At 38.5% G+C, this 24,317-nt stretch overlaps 1 pseudogene; it reads right to left on the bottom strand.

Moving 5' to 3' along the window:
- LOC139726174 (trafficking kinesin-binding protein 1-like) overlaps window positions 1-24,317 on the bottom strand; it is a 75,019-nt pseudogene that overhangs the window by 7,484 nt on the left and 43,218 nt on the right.

Below are 24,317 nucleotides of genomic sequence, written 5' to 3'. Positions count from 1 at the left end.
CTCACCTCTTTCCTTTTTTTGACAGATGCGGATCTTTCTCTAACCTCTGCTCCACGGAGTCCACCAGCTCTGCAGCTAAGGAGTCCTTAAGTCACAAGAAAAAAAGAAAATGGGAAAACAAATTACAAAGCTGTGATTAGTTCTTGATGCACAACATAAGTTTGTTTCTGCAAAAAGGGTTCAGGGATGTCCTGGAGGAGAAAAATTGAGTATCTCTATATTTTTACTACACACTATCTTCTATATATTGTACATGTAGGTAAACTCAAGAGTGCAGGCTTCTATTGAAAACAATCAACAACAGATTATCTTTTTTTTTCTTTCTGGAATGATCAACAGTGTAATTTTCTACAAACTACATGTACAATTCTTGTGGATCAATAATTCATCCTTTTCCTTTCTTCAGCACTGAATGACATTGCTGGTTCCAAGAAAGCGTACACATAATGTGGTACTGCACATTATGCTAATTTGTCACTGATGGCAAATACATGTGGGTACAAATTTGGCAGTTTAGATACTGGTCTTCTGGTCATTTTTGCATGGGGATTTTACCAACTTGTCATATGTCTGTCCTAAAGAAGAAAAAAATAAATGCAAATTTTACTTCTTATGTACTTTTCTGTGTTTTTCCGTAGTGTTTTCCATGAGATGTAGTAAAGTTTGGAAGAGAAAGTCTGTCCTTTGGTTAAAATTTTCTACACTTGCTAAGGTCATCTTCCACATGAAGGTGAAGCAAATGTGAACTATACAATTATTCATTTGTTTGCTTTTTGTTTTGAATGATTTGTAAAAAACGATGATGAAGCAAGGTTTGCAAGTGAAAATATGTTCCATGCCTAAGATAACCAACTGGGAAAACAGTTTATCTAAATTTGTTTTCAAAATACTGAACCCATGAACACACAATCAAAACACATGAAAGAGGTGATGAACAAATTGTATGGTTCTTTCAAAGGGTTATTATAGAAGAGAAATATTTCCCCATGAATTTGTCTTTTGAATGCTAGCATAATCTTTAACGCACTGATACTGTCTCCTTCCCTACAATCACAGAAAGGATTTCTGAAGTATGACTTTTACGAGGCATCGCATACCCAAACTTACAGTTCATAAGAGGAAGAAATACACTTTATTCAGACGGTTCAGTGGAGCATTTGATTAGAGTTTACATAATGATACCAGAGATTGGACTTACACTGTCAATGATCTCATATACCTGCATCATAACCATTTCCTTATCATAAAGAGGAGGTGCGGATTTACATTGTCACATGTTTATGATTACAGCGAACATCACATCCCTTTGTGTCAATATTTTTTATCTCTCTTATGAGTGTTATGATGGGAATTCTGTAGAACTTTGCTCAGAGCTGTAGTTCATTTAATGAGACATATCTCCTAAGATCAATGTTTGATGTGGCAAAAAAAAAAAGAGGCCACAAACTGATAAAGCGCATTAATGAAACATTTAATGTGTATATTTGATCATGATATCGGCACGTTATCCACCTCGTGAATATACATACATAAATTTCATTAGTGTATCCCTTTTTCTTTTCTTTTCCAGAGCTGATTTGAGTTTTGCTTTCTACACGTACGTCATTATACATGAATGACGGTGTACTAGAAATGGCCGCTGCTTGCCTGACATAGCAGCAACTAATGCAGGTGAACTGGATTCAAAATCTGGCAATGCATTGAGCGAGTAAAAGTGGACAGAATATTTTGCTATGAAATCCATCTTCAAAAGAAAAACATCCAAATCAAATTTTGGATACATTACTATACCAGCCTCTTTAATAGCAATACTTTCTCCTTTCCCTACTCTACTTTCTTTCTTATTCTAGTGTGCTACATAATGGGCACGATTCAAAACTTTTCATACAGATATAAAAAGACAGGAATGAAGAAAAGGTAGAAAAGGGAAACTCAGGGAGACTGGAAATGAGGCATTAAACAAAGAATAAACAGAAGAGGGAGAAATAATAGCACACTAATGACTTTTAGTCAAGAGAACCATGAACTGACTCTAATTATTCTTTTGGTTCTCAGAAAGCACTAATCATATTTGCAAATCACTTCTACAAAAGAGGGGTAAGATCCCCTCTGATAAATCTAAGACAATAATCTTGATGTGTGATCATTACTCTCTTTTTTTTTTTTTTGGGGGGGGGGGGGGCTGGGTCTGTTCACATCATTGAATTAAACATTAACCTTAATCATGGACTGTAATGGGAGTATCAAATATTAAGGTGTGTTTTCAAAATCCAGTCTTATGTGTCTTCCTTGAATTTGGGGAATTTATGGCACTGCAAACAATTCACAATCTTCTTAATGACCTCCTCATGTGCTATGTACATCTAATTTGCAATACTGTAGATGCTGTATGCTTCACTTGGACTTTAATACTTTCACAAATCTGGTGAGTTAAAAGTCAAATCAAGCTTTATTTATAAAAAAAAAACAACAGCTTTATATATTGCCCTTTATTTGCATTGCATGGGAGTACTACGTATGATAGTGATATACATGTACATACAGTTGTACATGCAACGTGAGCAGGCAGCTGCTGCACCTACATGCCAAGCCTACTATATGCATGTACATGCCTCAGCGGCCACCTGCCATATACGGTCACTAAAAATGATTCCCGTTGAAGAAAAGGTACGTTATAGACCATGTCTATAGGGACCACCTGTATGTATAGGCCACTATTTTGTCTCTCTTGGGTGGATGTAATAGACAGGTGTAACTGTATTTGTGTGATGTACAAGTACATTTACAGAAACACATCACCAAAGAACGCTGAGCTGGCAGTATGCTCTGCCTTTCCAAAGAAATATGTGATCTTTCAGACATACCACAGAATGCCTGACTTCCACAATCTAATGTGTTAGCAAAACATTTACATATATTATCAAGATGGCCAAGCTAATGATAGCATTGACACACTATCAAACATCAGAATAAAGAAGTGAGCAAATTCGCTGCACTTTGATTTCAAACACATTATACTCGCATTAAAGGCTTTATCTTCTTTGTGCAAGGTGCTAAAGGAATCATCGCAAAGAAACCCTTCACAGCATAGTATGGTGATTCATACATCACATGCTCAGAGTGAGCAAGGCTAACACTGCATGTGAAGCATTTTCAAAGTGAGTTTATGGGTGTGTAGCATGGCATGGGGTACACAAACACAAACACAACACAAACACAACACAAACACAAACACAAACACAAACATAAACATAAACACAAACACAAACTTTGAATTACATGTTACAAGGTAGCAAACAGAAGTTCCAAAGCTGATCGGGTGCTACTATGTTGAAACATCGAGTTTTCATTGACTTTCATCTACTTTCACTTTTAAAAAAAAGTGCCAAACTTGTACAGATCAAATACGCCAAGGTAAAGTTCATATGTCAAAGCAACAAATGTGTAATCATGAAACATATTTCCTCATTTTTATACAGGAAAGAATATACTAAACATGGTTTGACAAACTAGTGTCTAGCTCTGTACAGTTGTGCTATTTTGACTGTACATGCTATAAACAGCAAAGAAAGATGCATTCTAAAAAACAGTACTATCAAATAAAATAAAAAAGGGACTGCAAAATAGCCTATAATGTACTTGTTGATACCCCAGACTGTAATGGAGATATGGAATGGTTTTTCAGGATAAAGTGAGATGGATTTGCTTTCAATACCAGAATGTTATCATGAAAGGTAAGGGGAGGGAGGCAAAGTCCAGCCAAACACAACCTTTAATATACATCATGAAGACTCAAACAAAACACTTCAGAAATTTTGATAAGAGCATGTGTGCCTAATCGATATCTGTCATCCCGCCCTGTCATGACAAAATATGAATGATTACATGAGGGAGGGGAAATGAAGGGGAGGGTAGAGGGAGGGAAAAGGGTGGGGACATGGGGGAGGAAGGGGAGAGGGAAGAGATAGGGAAGAGGGTGGGGAGGGGAGGGAAAGAGAGAGACAGAGGGAGAAGGGTGGGGAGGGGGAGGGGAAGGGGAGAGGACGGGGAGGGCAAAGGGAGGGAAGAGGGTGGGGAGGGGAGAGGGAGGGGAGAGGGAAGGGAGAGGGAAGGGAGAGGGAGGGAAGAGGGTGGAGACAGGGTAGGGAGAGGGAGAGAAAAGGGAGGGGAAATGGTGGGGAAAGGGTGGGGAAAGGGAGGGGAGTGGGGAGGAGGATGGTAGGGAGAGGGAGGGAAGAGGGAAGGAAGAGGTTGGGGACAGGGATGGGACAGGGAGGGGAGGAGGGGAGTAAAAGACTAGGAGGAGGGAGCAAAGAGCACTGATGATAAATGCAAATTCCGAACATTCACAACATCCTACTGGGGTTTTGTGAAATGTCCCAAGCATATCCACCACTGAAATCTAAAACAATAGCATTATCTCCAACCCAGCACTTTATCTATAGATCGATGATGTCACAATGCCTAATGCAACTTGTACAGGTGTCTACAAACTTTTGTTGCAATTATCATATCAACTATCTGCGATTCATATTCCCCGGAATTTCATGTACATTAAACATATCTGTATCTTTCTTCTTTCACTTTGTTTCGATCATGTTTTGACAGGTTATCAATGAAGCTATCTCCAGAAAACAGCACAGTCCATAGTCTAATCAAACATGTTCGATCTTCTGCTTCAATTTGGTCCTGATGTTTCTACGCGGACACATCAGTTTTGTGGTCGTTGAAATCAATGAGGATGAGTCAAGCAGACGCCCAAGACATCTACCACATGATATTACAACTGTTGACCTAAACAATGAAGTAAATACTACTGATTTCCACATGAGGAGGCAACCCTAGTTAACACAAGTGTATTAACATGCTTCTTCATTTTAATTCCCTGAGGGTAACCCTCCCTTATATATAACTCTAATTATCTTTTCTTCAATAAATTAAAATCATACTGTTCCCTCTCTGTTGAACTTTGCTCATTCACTCATCCAACAAATATGACCACAATGCTGCGAGAAAACTGGGCGCACAAAAACACAAACACGTACAGCTGTGCATTATTGCAATAGTGAGTCAATTGGGCATCACCACCACCTGAGAAATATGCCATATGCTCCTCGCACCATTATATGAAGCAAAAACAAAATATATCATATCATGCCAAGTGCTCCTTTCACACGTTTCAACTCATGTGATTTTAAACAATGCCTGACAACAACAGCACGTGGCATGGCTGCCAGTCAGTACTCGGTAGCTCACGTGTATTCTACAAAGCTCTGATGTATGTTAGTAGTGTAAGAGGACATTAGCTGAGAGACTGAAAAAAAGACAAATAGGGATAGAAACACTGAGAGATAGAGAAAGCTGGAGGAGCGAATGAAGGAGAGAAAGAAAGATGGAAAGAAAGAGAGAGAGAGAGAGATGAAACTTACGGCAGGGAAGACTGGAAGGGGGTTGTAGTAGGGGCCGAAGCCAATGCTTCCGCGGGGCATCGAGTTCCGGTTGGACTTCTTGGCCGTCTCCTGCGCCTCCTGCAACATGCGGTACACCTCGTCGTACTTCTCTCGCATTTCCAACAGCTGATGGGAGGAGTCATAAAATGATAGAGAGAACATTGAATTCAAACGTGAAATGGTCTCGCTCATTCTCACTTAGTCCACGTCAACTAAATTTACTTGCCATCTACATCACACGCACACACACACACACACACACACACACACACATACATGAAGACATTCCAATATCGTTTGAAAGCAAAGAAAAGAAGAAAAAAACTTTTTTTTAAAATAAACAGACAACCCAACTGTAAGGCTCATAAGATTACAAAATGTCTGATCCATCATTTTTGGTGTTGCCCTATGGCTTAGTCTCCTTCGATTCTGCCTTAAGAGTGAAATATGATGGTGGTAGATTCAACTGCATAATTAACCCTTTGCATGTTTGTGTGCTCAGCCAACACTGTCAACCTATGCTAAATTCTCACAAATTACTTGGGTAATAAACAACCAGACTAACCCACTCGTATGAAATGGCATGACATTTCCTCACAGGAACCGTCAAGATACCACAGGGGTAAGGATTGCGCACTGCCGACTCATAATTGGTTACAGATTTCAGTACATCTACGTTGGAGGAGAGGGGAGGGGGGAAATGCACCCATCGTTGGTAAACAAGTGCAGTGTGTCAAACACACACACACCCAGAGTAGCAGAAGGGTTAACTGTTTCTGTGCCACGGCCATTTAAAAGTGTGTAAAATGCTGTGGGATTTCTGTGCCAACCAGTACTCAAAGTACTCAAAGGGTTAATAAGTTGGTTCTCACCTCTTGAGTCAGCTCCTGCTGGGCATCCTTGGAAGCCTGGAGATGTTGATGCATCTCTTCATTCTCCACCGTCAACTGAAACAGAGAGAAAGAAAAATCAGGTCATATACAATGTATCATCAATCAAATTATTAATCTACTGGACAGCATTTTTTCCTTGCACAGCATGTTTTGCTTTGTTGTTGTTATTGTTATTGTTTGTCTGGCTAGTTGTAATTGTCACTGTATTTTCACCATGCAGTGGCAAGACTGAGGACAGACTTTTTTTAGTCAATTGCACACTAAATCTGGCTAAAACAGATGTCCTCTCAACTTATCCACGAGTGCGTTGAAATTGTGAAACTGTGCTGGCGAAGAGAGCTAAAGGACTTAACGGTTTAGAATTATTCACAGTATGTGCCTGTCGTCAAACAATCACTTGTCTTGGGTCCATGACCGCCACTAACGAGGCATGGTTTTTGCTGCATCTTGACTGTGCACAAGTCAATCTCTGTACACACCAGCCTTCATCACGACCCGAGAAATTGATGGCGCGAAACCTGCTGCTTGCCCAATCAGGACACAATCACTTGGCTTGTCCAGGTCCTGACTATTACCAAGCAGCCACAGTTTGGCAAATGTCACAAATGAGTACAGAGCCTCAGTCCATACCTCCAGAATACAATCCATCTTAAAATCTACACATTTTCATGCAACCGTCATCTGCTACCTCATCGCTCACCTTCTTGACTTTCTGCTGGACGTCCACGACCTGGGCCAGGAGGCTCGTTACCTCCTCCTGCAATCTCATGTTGTCCTCAAACTTCTTGCTGAGTTCATCCGTTAAGATCTCCACACTACCCCTGGACTCCGCTGAGAGAAGATTAGAAAGAGAGAGGAAGAGAAAACAGGAGAAAATCAAATGATGAACATAAATGATTGTAAAAGTCAGCTTTGATTTCAGTCCTCACAAAAAAAATATAATATATTATCATTCATCAGGATTTATCAGGATATACTGTTATCATTTAATTGGATGTATTAGGATTTATTGCCCGTCCACAACCAGTTGTGGAAATTCTGCATGTCAAATCTCTACGACTGGCACGACTGGCACTAAGACCCAGTCGCACGGCTGGAAACTGGCAAGGCTGGTGACGTCACACTTCCAGTCTTAAGTTCGTATGACTGGTCTGATCGTAGAGTGTGCGGCAGGCTTTAGAGAGACAGATAGGCCACCCATAACCATACCCGGAGTTGGGGTGAGAAGAATGCATAGAACAGGCACCTACTTCACGATGCATAGAGTTCATTCTCTCTGTTAGGGACACTTGTATGTAGCATACTTTATATGTAGCTCTGAGAAAGAAAGAGCGGGACCGCATCTCTTACCCAGCTCCTTGAAGCAGTCCCTGACGAGCTGCTCCTCCTTCTCCTCGATGCACGTCGTCGTCGTCCGCAGCTCGGCCGTCTCGATCCGGAGGTTGAGGTTCTCCTCTTCCAGGTTCTTGATCTTCTTCTGTAGAGTGTCGATGTCGATGAACTTGGATTGGATACACATCTTGTTCTTGTCGCTCCTTGATGGAGGAGAAAAACAGAAATAGATATGTCATGCGGCTGGCAAAAGCCACAGTGGCAAAACCTTGCACATTTTCAAGTTCCTACAGTTTAAGGGGATGGTATAGTTTTGGTTGAGACGGGGATTTATCTGTTAACTTTTTGCGAGATAACTAGAAACCACTTTAATGAAATATTAAAGAGTACATAACATTCCAAGAGGAATTAAAATTCTATTTGATGAAAATCAGAGTATATTTTTCCAAGAGGAATTAAAAGTCTATTTGATGAAATCAGTTTTGAAATGGCTGAGATATCAAAAAACAAAGACGTTCTATCAAAAGGTGGGGCCTACCGTTTATTAGGACCACTTTGTTTCACTTTGTTTTTGGATATTTCAGCCATTTCAAAACCAATTTTCATCAAATAAACTTTTAATTCCTCTTGGAATGGTATGCTCTTTAATATCTTATATAAGCCGTTTCTAGTTATCTCGCAAAAGTTACAACATGAATCCCCATCTCAACCATAACTATACCATCCCTTTAAGAAATTGAAGTTTTGCCAGAGTGACCACAAACTTCCTGAAAAAAATTCTCAGGAAACTTCTTGCGAAACTTTCCGCTCAAACTAGGGAAATTCCCAAACCCCTGCATAAACAGAAAATGACGGAGACATTACAAATTTCTCACCATGCTCCTTCATCCTCAGAGTCGCTCTGTCCAATGTCATTTGTGTAGATTCGGAGGAGATCATTCTTCAACTTGATCTCATGATGCAACTGTGTATTCTGTAAATGGAAGAAACAGAGATTGAACATCATCACAAATATTGATATGATTTTATCATATTTACGACAAATCTGAAACGGCAAGCCTTAGGGGTGCAGAAATACTGATTTGACAGTTTTTTTATGATTTGACATGATCGGACAAAATTAGTAGGCTACCTGTACTTTACAATCGAATCTGTAACCCTTATATGGATCAAGTGATTGTGACAGTTAGTGTGAAGTATTCTTCACACTTCATCTCAAAAGTCACTCTTTTTTTTTGGGGGGGGGGGGGGGGTTGTTTGTCACTTTACTTTTGTTTGTCACTTTTTTGAAGGAGACCTCACTGTGATTCTGCTCAGACATATTACAGACATTGTAATTTCATATCTTATCCAGCAAAGGTACATTGAATTCACTGCATTTTTCTCATTCAGCAACGGACCCCTAGCCAAGCAGGGCCAGAAATTTGGCAGAAAACAGCTGGGTTCAGTATGGCATTTGTGTAAGTTTGCCTGAAAGTATCACGGAGGGGTTGCTTAAAACTTCGTAAGAACAGATTCACAGGAAGTAGAGTTGAAAACATTTATGATTTTGAGGGCCATTTCCCCCCTCTTGCATCACTTCAACCTTCACCAAAGTCACAGGAAATCCGTTTCAAAGAGGAAATGATGAAACCATCGAGTAGTTTTGCATGTTGGGGAGAAAGTTTGTTACTAAAAACAATCGAACGTGAATTCTCGTGAAATTCTCACAGCATCCTCTACCAAATCACTAACCATGAGTTCTATGAAGCACCCGGAATACACATCGAGAATACCACGATAAAATGTAATTGTTTAAACAGCACTTGGCATAGCACCTGGATATAACAAAATTTGAAAACCTTTAAAAAGAATGTCACACACAGACAGGGAAAAAAAAGGAAATTAAATGGAATACAATAAACCTTTAAAACAGATGATATAGAATAAGGAAATGCTCCTTGAATATGTTGTGCTGTCTAGACATTTGATGTAAGTTCCCTCTGCCAACGCCCCTTTATCACTATGACACCTCAAATAATTGGTAGTATGCCCCTCTAAGTGTGATATATCCAAATATCAAAAACCACCAACTACTCAGTATGAAAGAAATGATTTTTATCTTCAACTGTGCTACTAAAAGGTGAAATGAGTTTAACGGCACTTTGTCAATATCTACAGGGTGAGAACACTGCCGATAAAAGACATGAAATTAGCCAACTTCAAGCATTTCAATTTTTAACTACCTCAGTGACCTACACTTGGAGGTTATCATGGTTTTATGTCCTTCCTACTTTTCTGCCTGCTTACAGACTGAACACTACAGAGCACTCTGATACTCGGCTGCAGTTATCAGTCACCTTTCCTGACTGATAACAGGAAAAGTTACAGTCTATCAAATTTGGTTATATATAAGCTAGTCATTCTGTCATTAATTGATACCTGAAGCAACGTCAAATCAGTACGTCAGCTAGAAGAGCTGTAAAATTTTGTGTCACTTGAATCTCACTAGCATTGGAATATACTGTACATGAAATCGGTACTGATCAATAAATGTGTTTATATGGGATGTTATCACAAGAAATTGTCAACAACATAGATGCGGCACATCGAAACTTTATAGTTTACTGCAACCTTTTCTCACTTCTAGTGCTGGCGTGTGCCTGGCTTAGAGTCAAATAAATGTTGTACACTAAAAAACATAAAAGTCATCATTATGAATAAAAAGCAAGAGACACATGTGATTAAAAAAATAGATGAGCAAATACCCATAGAGAAAGCAGAAACAAGATCATTGATACCATCACCGACAGTAAGCCGAGATTATCTTTTACTATCCTCCTTTTTTGTCATCATATTTTCTCCTCCTCTTCCACTTCTTTTTCCTTCCTTCTCTTCCTCCTCTATCTCATTTCTTTTCCTTTCTCTCATTTGTTCTTCTTCTAGTTTCATTGCCAGAGAAGGTACTGGCCAAATCAGAAAGAAAAAAAGTCTGCCATTATCTCTTGGCTGCATTTACATCTTTTTTAAAACCAAACTGCAAAATCTTCAAAGGTGCGAAGGGTTGGACATGATTTGCATATAAGAAGGGCAAAAATGTAAATGTCATGTGATTTTTTTTCCCCCAGTCGGCAGTATTTGACCAAAATACATGTATCCAAGCAAAGCTATATGAAATGAATACAGCTGTGAATCCCCCCCCCCCCCCGAATATATTGAATGCACAGACCACCAAAAATATGAAGAGAGGAGTCTATAACTTCATAAATCAAGTGATGAGTGGATAAACTTAAATTCAAAAAAAATGGATGGAAATAGAGCAAAGAAATTTGATCAATACGGATAAGTCCAATCATTTCAACTTCAGGATGAAATCCGAGTATTGCGCAATGTTTGCATAAATATATGGGACCATCAAAATTCAATGTGTAATGGTTGACAACACAACATTTCTCCCTTATCATTTCCACCTTTGAGTTCTTGTTCTACTTAGATTATAACGAGCGAACGTCATAATCAGTGTAAGTAGCCATAAAAATAGATTCTTGTTGCCTGCACACGTGACTACTCTCGAACGTCTGCTCATGCACTAAATGGGCACCTAGAGTTGATCACATGATCAGGCGCGTTAAAAACTGTATGTTCTTCCAATTGAACTTTACATTCACTAATCAGATTGTGAAGTCTTAAGTAGATGGCTAAATCTCTCTACAAATATTGAGCATCTCAAGTATGTGTGATATAATGATATCCAGTTTCATTTCTTCTTCTTCTTTTTTTGATACTCAGGAGGGCAAGGTACAATGTGTAGGTATGATACTGATATATCATAATTTACTTTTCTCAGTACATAATTTCCATTATTTCACTAAAAATTGTCAATATTAAAATTTGAAGTCATGACCAATCTTTCTTGAAATAAGCCAATCTCAATATTGCCTTTGAATTCCTTTGGGAAACAGGTGTGGGGCCGAAAAGCCACACATTATTCAGAGTTAAAGTACAATTATTCAATTTATCAAGAGACAACATGGATGCTGCTTGAAAACTGTTCATTAATTCTTCTTCTTTCATGGGGGAAGGGGGTCATTTTTTAAGATTATATACTTCATTTAAAACAAAACATAAGCTGAGGAGTTACGTTTCTTGTGACAAATTTTGGAAACATTTGTAAACTTAAGTCTTAATGTTTGAATCTAATTATGAAAAATGTGGTGAGCAGATTTAAACAAGAAATTTATCAAATTTTGATTGGACCTATTTAGGGAAGCATCATACAATTTTGGTGTGATCCAGAAACTCTCCTCCCCCTCCTCTACAGAAAGAATAAAAACGATAAAAGATGGTCGACTCAAATATCAAATACAATAGGATATCATGTATGTTCCCTGTGAGTCCATGTATTGACTTAACAAATGTTTTCCTTTTTTTGGACAAACATCTACATTCCCTCTTTGAAAAAATAATCCAGATATGAGAATTTGTTTCCATTAGTTAAAAAGAAAGTATCAATAATGTAAGAGTGTCTGCCATCAAAATATTTCATGAATTTCTTAATTTACTTTTTTAGAGTGCTCGATGATATTTACCAACAAGTCAGTGGTTCCTTTAGATATGAAAAAAAAAAGAATTAATAGGGCTCTGAAAACATGAAGTAAACACAGTTAGAAGGAAATATTGATCCCTTATCATGTTCTTAACACAAGATTGGTGGCAAAATAATTCACAACAACATGACATGTTGTTATCATCAACTTTTAATGATGTGTCAACATTAAAAACGGAGAGAGAGAGAGACACTCCCACACCAGAAGTTTACACATAATGAAACATGAGCAAACAAAATAAGACGTTCGGAATTACTGTTCGGCACAACATGCCCCAAAACTGGCTCGAGATAAATTGCAACGAGCATTTCCCTGCGCGTGCGCCGAGTAAACTTTTGGCTCAAGCTTTTGATGTGCTTTAGAGCAGATTATTTTTTTTTGTGGCAGTACGGTATTTCGATGAGAACGCTACTTCCTTAACACTGAGGTACAGTAGTTCTTCATGGTATTAAGATATCATTTGTTATGTAGGCAATGTCAGGTAGATTAAGAAGAATTTTCCAACAAATCTATCAATTTGATACATCACTATAATTTGGACCATTTTACCTTCCTGCCAAGTTATGGAGCAAATGACACATTAAAAAAAATTAATAATAATAATTATAATAAATAAGAATAAATAAACGATAACATAGAATCTGAAATAGATGAACAGATGAGAATGTTAACCTTTAATATAGGATTATGATACCTCATGCAGCCTTTCCTATTAATTCTCACTGGCTAATTTCTCTTCACTTCATATCCTTCCAATATTTTATAGATAAATTTACAATTACATGCAGGTCATAATTGTGCATAGACCTACATGTTGTATATCCTAGATGGCTTGTAATATATTTAAAGCACGCATTCTTATCAGGGGGTTCAGAACAAGGGAGAAAACAGAGTATCACTAATCTTGTGACCGGAAGTGTTCTTTCTCTCTTCACCACAAAATCTGAAATTACTTGCGAGTCCCAAGTGCTACAAGAGCAACGGAAACAGCTGTCCGATGTGTGTTGCGTGTGCAATATTTATAGATATTATATTATAGGTTGTCAAGCCACGGCTATTTATGCCGACAAAGCATTATTCACTTCCAACTTTAACACCGTTCCATGAAAATACTGTCAGTAGTGGTGTGTATACCTCATGCAGTTGTAAACACGAGCACGCACTGAAATTAAAGAGATAAATCCTCACAAACTTGACAGTGTGTTGGATTGTATGTACGGTCCGTAGTGTATGAATCGTTTGTCCGTTGCTTTGTTTGTTTATTTCTTTCTTTTTCCATAAACACAAACTGAAAGTTCTCCATGAGCCAGCGGACATTGTTACATGCATTCTAAACATAGGAGGAAATATGGAGTCGGCTTTTTATGAGGACTGCATAAATATATCACTTCTATTTACAAAGCTGTTTCACTTTCTATACACACACAGGAAACCTGGACTGGTTACAGCTACACACTTATAAAAACAGATTATAGTATCCTTGCACTTTCGGTGCTCCCAATAGAGAAGAGTTCACCGTGATGATCAAGTTAATAGTCACTCATTCCAAGAAAAAGAGATGGGTTCATATTAAAGGACAAGTTCACCTTCATAAACATAAGGATTGAGAGAATGTAGCAATATTAGTAGAACACATCATTGAAATTTTGAGGAAAATCAGACAATCCGTTCAAAAGTTATGAAATTTTGAAGTTTTTGTGCAGTACCCGCTGGATGAGAAGACTACTGCAGTGTATGAATAACTTAGATGTCACATGCGTACAACAATATAAGGAAAATATAAAGAGAATTTCACAAAATTCCATCTTTTGAAAAAAGTACACATTCCCCTGCCTCGTTACCGACAAATGTTATGGGTAATATTATTCCCCCTGCCTTTAGAAAGAGGCAAGTCAAGTGCTCTTTTATTATGCGAAAAAAGTGAAAATATGTTGAATTTTCTTTTACATTTTCTTTATACTGTTGTACGCATATGACTCACAAGCTGTAGTAGTCTCCTCATCCAGCGGTTCCAACACAAAAATTTAAAAAATTCATAACTTTTGCATCGATTGTCCAATTTTCCTCAAATTTTCACTGATGTGCTCTACTAATATTGTTGCATTTTCTCAATCCTTATGTTTATGAAGGTGAACTTGTCCTTTAAAGAGGAGAGTCAAAGAGTGCATTGTCAAGTATTTATGATATCTATTATGAGGGTAAAACAAAGCATTGTTGGAGTTATCAAAGCCATGGATTCAGTATGTGTATGCAAAATAGTGGAGGGAGGTGGGAGGGGGAGTTAGTGTTTAATAACAGGAGGTGAGGGTTTGTTTTAGTGACCAGAGTGTTGATACATTGTAAAGCGCTTCCAGCATCACAGCAAGGTGATGAGGCACTACACAACATGAAAACCATCATTGCTATGGCAACCAAGGAGGAGAGGGGTGTGGTCAGCCGGCATGGCAGAAAGAAAAAAGGAGAGAGAGGGGGGAATAGAGACTAAGACAAAGAGAGAAGGAGGAGGAGGAGAAGGAGGGGGAGGAAAAGGAGGAGGAGGAGGAGGAGAAGGAGGAGGAGGGGGAGGAGGAGGAGAAGGAGGAGGAGGAGGAGGAGGAGGAGGAGGAGGAGGAGGAGGAGGAGGAGAAGGAGGAGGAGGAAAAGAAGGAGGAGAAGGAGGAGGAGGAGGAGGAGGAGGAGGAGGAGGAGGAGGAGAAGGAGGAGGAGGGGGAGGAGGAGGAGAAGGAGGAGGAGGAGGAGGAGGAGGAGGAGGAGGAAAAGGAGGAGGAGGAGGAGGAGGAGGAGGAGGAGGAGGAGGAGAAGGAGGACGAGGAAAAGGAGGAGGAGGAGGAAAAGGAGGAGGAGGAGGAGGAGGAGAAGGAGGAGGAGGAGGAAGAAGAAGAAGACGAGGATGAGGAGGAGGAGGAAAGACTTGAGATGCTCACCTGGTCTCCGATGACGGTGAGATTCTCCTCAATCAGCTCGATGCGGGCCTCCAGCTGTTTGTTCTGCTGGAGAAGAGACTGACCAATCTTGGCTGCCAGCTCCAGGTCCTTTTCCTTCTATTCTCGCAAATCAAGCATTTTAGGGAAGAGAGAAAACAGAAGGAAAAATATTTTGTCAGCCTTATACAGCGCATCAAGTCAAAGAAATAGCATGTTATGGGAACAGGCAAGGAAATGATGACAAAACAAATGAACAAGGGATAACAAGACATGGAGAGAATCAGACTGATACATGTATAATACAGACATACAGACTGACATAAAAACAGACAATAAAGAAAAACAGAGAGGGGAGAGATAAAAACAAAAACAAATGAAAAGCAAGAACAAGAAGTACATAAAGCTATGGTACATGTATACACAAGGACTGACTCCATTCAATGCTTTCATCACAGCCTTTGAATTTAACATCATTTTCCCAATGACAGACTTTAACATTTCACTTCAAATACTCTTAAGCTGTTACAATGCTTGACACTATGATGAAGTGCTCATTCAATCGGCAAATTATGAGTGTGCCGTGGCTGCTTGCATAGTGAACAATTAAAAGCATATGTACACACCATGAAAGATTATTAAAAGTTACTTCAAACTTTGTAGTATGTTGAAAGTAGCATCATGCTCATCTAACGCTGATGCAATGTGGACAAGATATACTAAAATATTTAAATTACATGCAGAGCTTTCTGACAAAGGGCTGTTCCTGACAAAAAAACAACAACCAAAGTTTGCAATGAGGCTTACCTGACTTAGCAATTTATTCAAATTGAATGCAAAGTACTGAACTGCATTTAGCAGGAGCAGGTGAATAAAAACACCCATGAATAAGGTTCTCAGAGAAAATAATGTCACCAATGAATTTGAATAAAATGGTATAATGGTCTTAACACCTTATATAAAATAGCTTTGTCATGGATTATTGGCAATATTACAGATGAAACATTAATTTCTTTAAAATAATTATATTAGGAAAGTACTGACCTCCTCAAGTAGCTTGGTGACTGCATCAATGTCATTGTAGGTTCTGGTCATTTGAACCACACGGTCCCCACATAGCGCTGCAAGGAGAGAAAACAGAAGAATAATAACATATGGACCATTGCTAGGAACATCCTTTAAAATCTGAAAACACTGCTGATACAACAGTTGGGGGGGGGGGGGAGAGAAGGGGGAATATGGAGGAATACAAAACTGGATGGTAAAAGTATAAAATCAAAATACCACAAGCAGTCAGGTCAAGGCATTGCTTTGGACAATTTCCATAATACCAAACTCTGGCAAATGTTCACTCGAAAAATGACAACTTTTCTTTTGTCTTCTTCCTCCCTCTCTCTATTATTTTGGTTTTTTTCCCTCCCCAAGTGTACTCTTCAAACAATTTTTGTGGAACCTTCTTTGGAGGTCCCTGGGCAATTTCATTTCAAAATATTGAATCAACAGCACTTCAAGATTTTTCATGTTCTCTTCTGTTCTCCTGGCTCACTCGTGTACACAAAGACAGGGATAGCGACAAACACACACATTGTTCTTGACGTCATTTCTTGGCAAACTACTGTAAACGTGGAAATTTTCGCGATACATTAATTTTCGCGGATTTCTCGCTACGCTCGGCTAGCGCGAATTCAAAACCGCGCGAATATATCTTCACAATTTTCTACGCACATTTTGAACGGGATGAATTGTGTGCGCTTCATCGATGATACTGCGTAGTACAATGTACAGGCATGTTTACGCTACTAGTACTGTGCGAAGAGACGATACCCTAGATTGCTGTGTACTGTAGCATGCATGTGTGCACTGCACGCATCGATGCTACAGTCCCCCGTGACTACGGTACTAGAGTCACGGCTGTACTACGTATTTGAGTGCTTGTACTCGCAGTCGAGCCGCTCGCTACGTCGCTTGTCGTACGCTGGCATAGCAAGCTATGTAGCAGAGGCTTTGGATGAAAGCAGTGAATGTGTACTACAGTAAAGTAACCTGCTGCGGAGCGCGAATTTAAGAACCCGCGAATACGTTTTCGAGCCGCTCAGCGCGAAAAATTAATCGCGCGAAAATATTGATGTTTACAGTATAAGGTTGGGTATTTTCTACCCCTGTTTGCAACACTCATCCAGTTTGAGATATGTTTCAGGTCTGGGGGGCGTTTCATCAACGAGTTCGTCGGAGTTTTCACCGACAAATTTGCTATCAGCCAATCAGACGCAAGGATTTACACTGACAACTGTTAAAAGCTAATGAAATCCTTGGTGTGATTGGCTGATAGCAAATTTGTCGGTGAAAACTCCGACGAACTCGTTGATGAAACGCCCCCCTGGTTTACATCCAAGGTTACTATTGCTCAACTTCCACCTACGCTTTATCACGTAAATCAAGCCATTGCAGTTTCATGCAACCTTTTGTACACTCATTGCAAAACCCACATACTTGCTAACATTTTTGTTCTTTGCTACGGTCTACCATTTCGACCAATCGCACCTTCACTCATATCTAATAATAGTGTCAGCTGTTGTTTAACAGAATATGGTCTTTACATTCAAGAACAATAAAAGAAGAAATTAACACAAGAAATTGTTCATCTTTAATCAAATGCCCACACCTTCCTCTTTTCTTTTCATTTCCCTCTTTATCATACTTTTTTCCCTCTCTCTTTCACAATCTTTCCCTCTCTATCTGTCTATCTATCTGTCTCTTTCTTGCTCACTTTCAAAAGGGAAATGAAATATACATTACAGAGAAATTATGCTACAATGAAATTGAACCAAATTTTGTGGCACCACAAGCTTATTGCTACTTCCTTCATTCATGAACATGGCATTCTCATCTGCTGGGGGGAGGGGGAAGGGTGTGGGGGGGGGGGGGGGGCTGTCTGCCGTTTTCCGAGTGCTGCCACTTCTGTTTTGCAACCCTACGCATGAAGGCAAGTTGACAAGCACTGAGAGGAAATGAACAGGGCTGCAAGAAAGAACCGAAATCCTCACATACGGATTTCTGGCTCAATTCAGCACCTAGGTCAACAACACTAAAAAATAAAGTTCAGAAACTAGTCTCCACCTTCCTTATCTCACCTACTCTCAGTTTACAGAAGAACTGGATAGAGATCAGAATGTGGAAATTCACCATTATGAAGTACATCTGATAAGCTACAAAGTAGGGCAAGATATGATACACGTAAATGTTAAAACTACAGCAAAACCACCTCAAACAAACCTCTTCATTGAAGAGAAACTGTTGCATAAAAACAATGAACTCTTCTTCTGCCATTACAAGCAAGAACAAATCAAAGAGTTTAAAATCCTGTGAGTCAGGGCATTCAAGTACTTTTCTAAGATTTTGTTCCTCTCAGTTTGTGACTGAAAAAAAAAAAAAACCATTGAAACTGCGGTTTAAAATCCTATGCAGCTACTATATGAAAATGTATATTTATGAAATACTCTATACGCTGAATATTTAGCATTCTAATTTTTCACGAATCAGGATTTCAAGACAATTTCACGAGTACAGAAGTGAACAGAGAATTTGTGTGATCATGTCATATTCATGTCACGATCAGAGTTAATATTTTCATGTGTTTTTAAACTCACCAACAGCACCTGACTTGCAAGATTCACACAAACAAAACCTCGCAAAATATATGGTGTATACAGTAGTTCATACCTGCAGCATATCTATCTGTAAGTGGTGATACAATGCTCAAAGCCATTTACAATAAGATATATACATGTTGTTCTTGTTTGTGTGAGTGTGTGTGTCTGTGTGTATTTGTGCATGAGAATAGTTTGTTGATGCCGTTGTCATTGACGAGATTCATTGTTGAGATCATTATTCTGTTGCTGTCGTCGTTTCATGATATTACACAAAATTTGGTTAAGAGTGACTGAATATTGCCACTTAGGCTGACGGTGCAATGCTTGTATAAAACATGATCGCCTCTGCTACTCCCACTGAATAATCTATATAGAAGTATCAATATCGAAAGCAAGTATCATAAATCATGCAGCTAGCCACGCCGAGTAGCTGTTCCAGCATTGATATCTCACATGAAATGCCTTTTTGCTAATCGGATAACAACAAAAGCACCGATCAGTCATTGTGATTGAATACAAACACAACATTATTTTTTTTCCTTGCACTTGCACTGGGATATCATAATCAACGTCAGGGTGTAGAATGATATGGGAGTCAAAGCGGAGGAGAATTGAGTTACCATTTGGATGTAACACAGGATGGCATAATTACCACCAAAGCCAGTCAGCTAATTTTCATTTCATGATAAAAGGGGTCAAATTCTTACACTCACCACACCCTGTGCACTTTAATGTGCATTTCTAACGAGTGTGGACAAATGTTTATGTAGAGACACATGATGTACTGTAAGAGGCTTATTGGATCATTATAATACAGAATTTATTTACCACTGAAAAGCAATAACTCATTAAAATCAAGGCACTATCTTTGTGCTTTTCTTTGAATAAATGTTTTTATGTAAAGCTGTTATTTCATATGTTTCCATTGATATTTCGAAATTGTGTGATTTACGTTGCAATGTTGAAACCATTTCAAAATGTAAAACTTCCTTAATAACAATTTCACTCTTATTTTGAAATTGTGCAAGTTAGATTGCAATGTTGAAACCATTTCGAAATGTAAAACTTCCTTAACCATCTCACTCTTGAATAAATACTGATCAATTTTTTAAAAAAAACCCATTTTGGAAATCCTGTCTCCTACGTATTTGACTTCCTGTTGATCACATAATGCTGACGAAACTGTCCCGTGAACTCTGAATATCGTTCAGGAAACATTTCGAGAGGAAGAAAGACACGTTCACACGTGTGCCAAGGTGGAGCAACACTCTACAGACAATCAAAATCTACTGTGGGTAGACGTAGCTCCACGTACTGACTTCATTAAATGCTTCCCATGCCCTGTAGGCTCTTGATCGACAAACGCCCTGTCCAAAAGAATAGTACAGAACACTAGCACAATGGAAGTGAATGGCAACAATGAAAGGTATTGTAGATAGGTATTCTTTTACTGCACGTAGACAGAATACAGATGAGCTACGACATGTGCGAATATCACAACATTTGCATTGTTCGTGCTTTACCCCCAGCTTGAACCCTCAGGCCAAACGTGTATTTTCCATTTCCGTAATTGCAATCATCAATCATTTCTCATCAGTGTCTACAACTCTCTTCTCTCGATCCTCGCGGTGCTGTAAAGGGGGAGATGCTTCCTTTTGAACCGGACCGATGGATCTGCTCTGTCTCACTGCCATCCCTAATTGATTTCAGTCAGACTGTATTCACTAAAGAGATTATTGTCATGAATTCTAATGATGCTATAAAACAGGTTGGTCCTGATTACAATCTGTATCATCTTTCATTGCTTTCATGCATGTCCCATCAGACCTTTCTTAAGTTTCCATGTTAGGGCACGTATATACAACCAGCATACAACAACAAAAAAGAGGACCCTACAGAATTCTGTTTACATCCCAACAAGAAATGGAAGGATTTCCCACAAGACAGTATACAAAGGAAACTAATTTCATCTCTAGGATAAAGGGAAATATTGTGCCGCACTAGGCGCTGTTTACTAATATGAAAATAAACATGAAATATGAGCAATCCTTTGCCAGTGCAAATTTCCTGTTGCTGCAGTAAAAATGACCACTACTAAACACACACTGAGACATTTAACCTTGAATATAATAGCCTCTTCCTTGTTTGGTTTTGTTAGCTTTTTTCAATGATTTTGAGATTTGCACAGTTGTGAATGCATTCTCTCTTGATTAAAGTGATTGACAGAATCCATGCACTATGCTGCCAATTATTTTTTTTTCATCATTTCTGCCTGAAGAATCATATCTCATCAATTTTAATTAAAATGTTTGATGTAACAGTTGCATCGCAGAAGAAAATATTAATTTCTCATTGGAATAACCTAGAAGAGGATACTACCTACAAAGGATCTATAGTTTCTTTATACACAATTTCCAAATTGAATTGCTTATCAGTTTACTATCATGCCAGGCTTGCACGACACATAATATTTGAGATACATTAATTTGAACTTCTCCGACAAGCAACAAAAACATCACTTAATATTGCCTTCAGTAAACCCTTCAATTTTCATATTTAACAAGGAAACATTCTGAAAGTGCAATGGGCAGAAAGAGAATAGAGTTGCACACTGCTGGTCTAGTACTGTTAACCAACAAAAACCTGATCTTTCTAATGCTCTATGTGTACTGTCAAAAAAAAAAAAATCTGAACATACCTTGCCTTTGTATTACAATGTACCTAATCAAACCAGATGTTGTTACATTTCATATAATAGTACCTCATCAGATATCAGATTCTGTGGAAACAATACCGTTTATTGAATAATAAAAATCATTTAATAGCAAATAAATGCTAACCTTACACTCCAAGCTCCCAAAAATACTGACTGCAATTGGTCTGCAAAACAACTGCAATGCTTTTTACAGAAATATCTTCCCCTAAAAAAAGGAAAGAAATTACAGTCTGCTGCTATCGTTGTCATTACTATTGCAATCAGCATTAATATTACTTTCATTATTACTATTACTATCATCATCATCATTATCATTATCATTATCATCATCATCATCATCGTCATCATCATCACGCAGGTAGTTACATTTTAAAAGAATGTGTATCTCATTCAAATTTGATGGAATCTATTCATACTAAACTTGATTATAAGTGGAGGTTTTTGTGCATGTTGTGCAGGTTGATCTGTGCAATCTGCGCTTCACAACAGAGAAACATGCACAGTCCAACCCCACACACCCACAAACACACACAGTTTGTTTATCATATTAAAGAAAAAATAACTAATACTTTTAATAGTTGAAAGAAGACTAGAAAGAAGGGTTGGGAGAGATTGCGCAAGAGACTGACGGCAAGGCTTCTATTCTCAGCAGTTGGGATGAAGTCGGGGCACCAGGAAGGCACGAGTCATAGAAGTCGACCTCCCATATTTCAGAAATCATTACAAAACATACCACAAATATGTTTTGCTCTTGCCACTTTTGTTTATTTCTCTTTTTTCTTTTCTTTTTTTAAACTGGCATGAATCAGCGGTGGCTTGCCACATGTTTTAGCATAAACTTGGCAAGTCATATTTTAATGATATAAGAAGATGGATTACATGTCTGATAAAAAAAAATCTGAGGCTTTTATCTTTTTCAGACATTTATTCACAGACTGCCAAGATTGAAGTGCACTCCTGCTCGAAGTGATTCCTTCGAAGGACAACCATCAGGAGAGATTGCAATGCGCCCATCAGATCACGTTTTGTCGTTCTCGTGGGGCGAATGATGCGACTGCCGCGCGCTTACCACTTTTGTCCTGACTAAGGGAATTTGGAATTTATTCGAATATAAATACAGACCTATGTTTCTTTTGGGTGATGCCAGGAATTTAAAATTCTGATACCTGCTTTGTATCTTTTTTAAATCTCTTAATACAACCTGCATCTTGTCCAACTTGTCTGGCAGGACACAGTTGGATATTAAGCTGTTTTTATGAGGAAAAGCTTTTGTTCTCACATTATGCATAAAAATGCGTACATTACAGAAATCGCTAATGAAAAAGAAACATTCAAAGCAGTCACCAAAGCACAGACATCGTCTCAGAGTTAAAGACCATTTATATCAGAGTTTAACGAGACCATGATGGCAAGCCATCTACCGGTAGTCTCGATGCAATTTGATTTATAGGTCCTAGAACACTTTCAACTTAAAACAGACAGTCACACACACACTGTATGAAAACATGTGAGGGAAAACAGAGATATATATTTTTGAGTCTTCAAGAGCTGGCCTAGTCCTACCCAACAAGAACTTTTGTATGGCCTTTTCGATATTCTCCTTTCAGCTGCAGATGAATTCTGAGTCTACTTCTTAACTGCAATGCCATACCTTTGAAATTTGTTCCCTGTGTATTGCTAAAGAATCTCATAATACACTGTCTTCAAAAACAAATTATTCACACTTCTCAAAGCACATCAAAAGCCTGTAATGGGCCAACATGTGAGTTCACATTTTATAGCTTTGTTTGAGATGGAGCTTCAGCTTTTTTTCAACTTGTTGTGAAATAATGAGAAATCTCCTACGTATGAAATATAAACGAGCATACAATTCTAAGAGGAATTCAAAGTTTATTTGATGGAAATTGGTATTGAAATGGCTGAAATATTAAAAAACAAAGAGGTCCTAATAAAAGTTGGGACCCATCTTTTACTAGGACTACTTTGTTTAACTATGTTTTTGGATATCTCAGCCATTTCAAAACGGATTTTCATCAAATAAACTTCGCATTCTTCTAGAATTGTATGCTCTATGATATTTCAAAGCGGCTTCTAATCATCTTGGCAAGAGTTACAATCTGAATTTCCACCTCAACCAAAACTATACCATCCCTTTAATACCGACTTCTTATTTTTACATCTTCCTCTCTTCTACCATCTCTGTACTCACCTGACAATTCTCCGATTTCGAGAATGTCGTAAAGGTACGTATTGATAAACTCCCAGTCGTTCTTCATCTCGAGAGATTGGAGCGAAATGTCCATTGTTGAAAAAAAAATGGTGACAAAAAAGCAAGTTTACCCGGACCATCTAAGAACTTTGTGCCTTACGACAATCGATTTTGCAAAAGATAGAAAAATATTTATACAGGGAAATGCTAACAGTTTCGAGTCAAGGTAGGATTGAGTACATGTACAAATTTTGGCATTTGCCTTCTTTCGTTGTTGATGTTTTTCAATTTTTTGCAGCAAATGAGTATGGATCAGTAGAATATATTGCAGTTGTTTTTTTATCGGTATTTTACAGCAATGGGGAAGAACTGTCACAGTTTGTTCAATCGTAGTTGATCAGGGGTGACTGTCCTCACAAGAAGTTGCAACAGGTGACGTCTGCAATAGATCCAAAGCTGGCGAAGGGATTTGGGGTGGGGACCCAGAGACTTGGTACTGATTCAGACAAATCGAGTCAGTTTCGTATTCAAAACTTGGCTCGAATGTCCACATGAATGCA

Source organism: Diadema antillarum, unplaced genomic scaffold (assembly GCF_040938485.1).
Source record: "Diadema antillarum isolate AM-2024a unplaced genomic scaffold, OU_Dant_1.0 seq00000079_RagTag, whole genome shotgun sequence".
Classification (NCBI taxonomy): domain Eukaryota; kingdom Metazoa; phylum Echinodermata; class Echinoidea; order Diadematoida; family Diadematidae; genus Diadema; species Diadema antillarum.
Note: the sequence above shows the minus strand (reverse complement) of the source record. Positions and strands in the feature narration are given on the sequence as shown.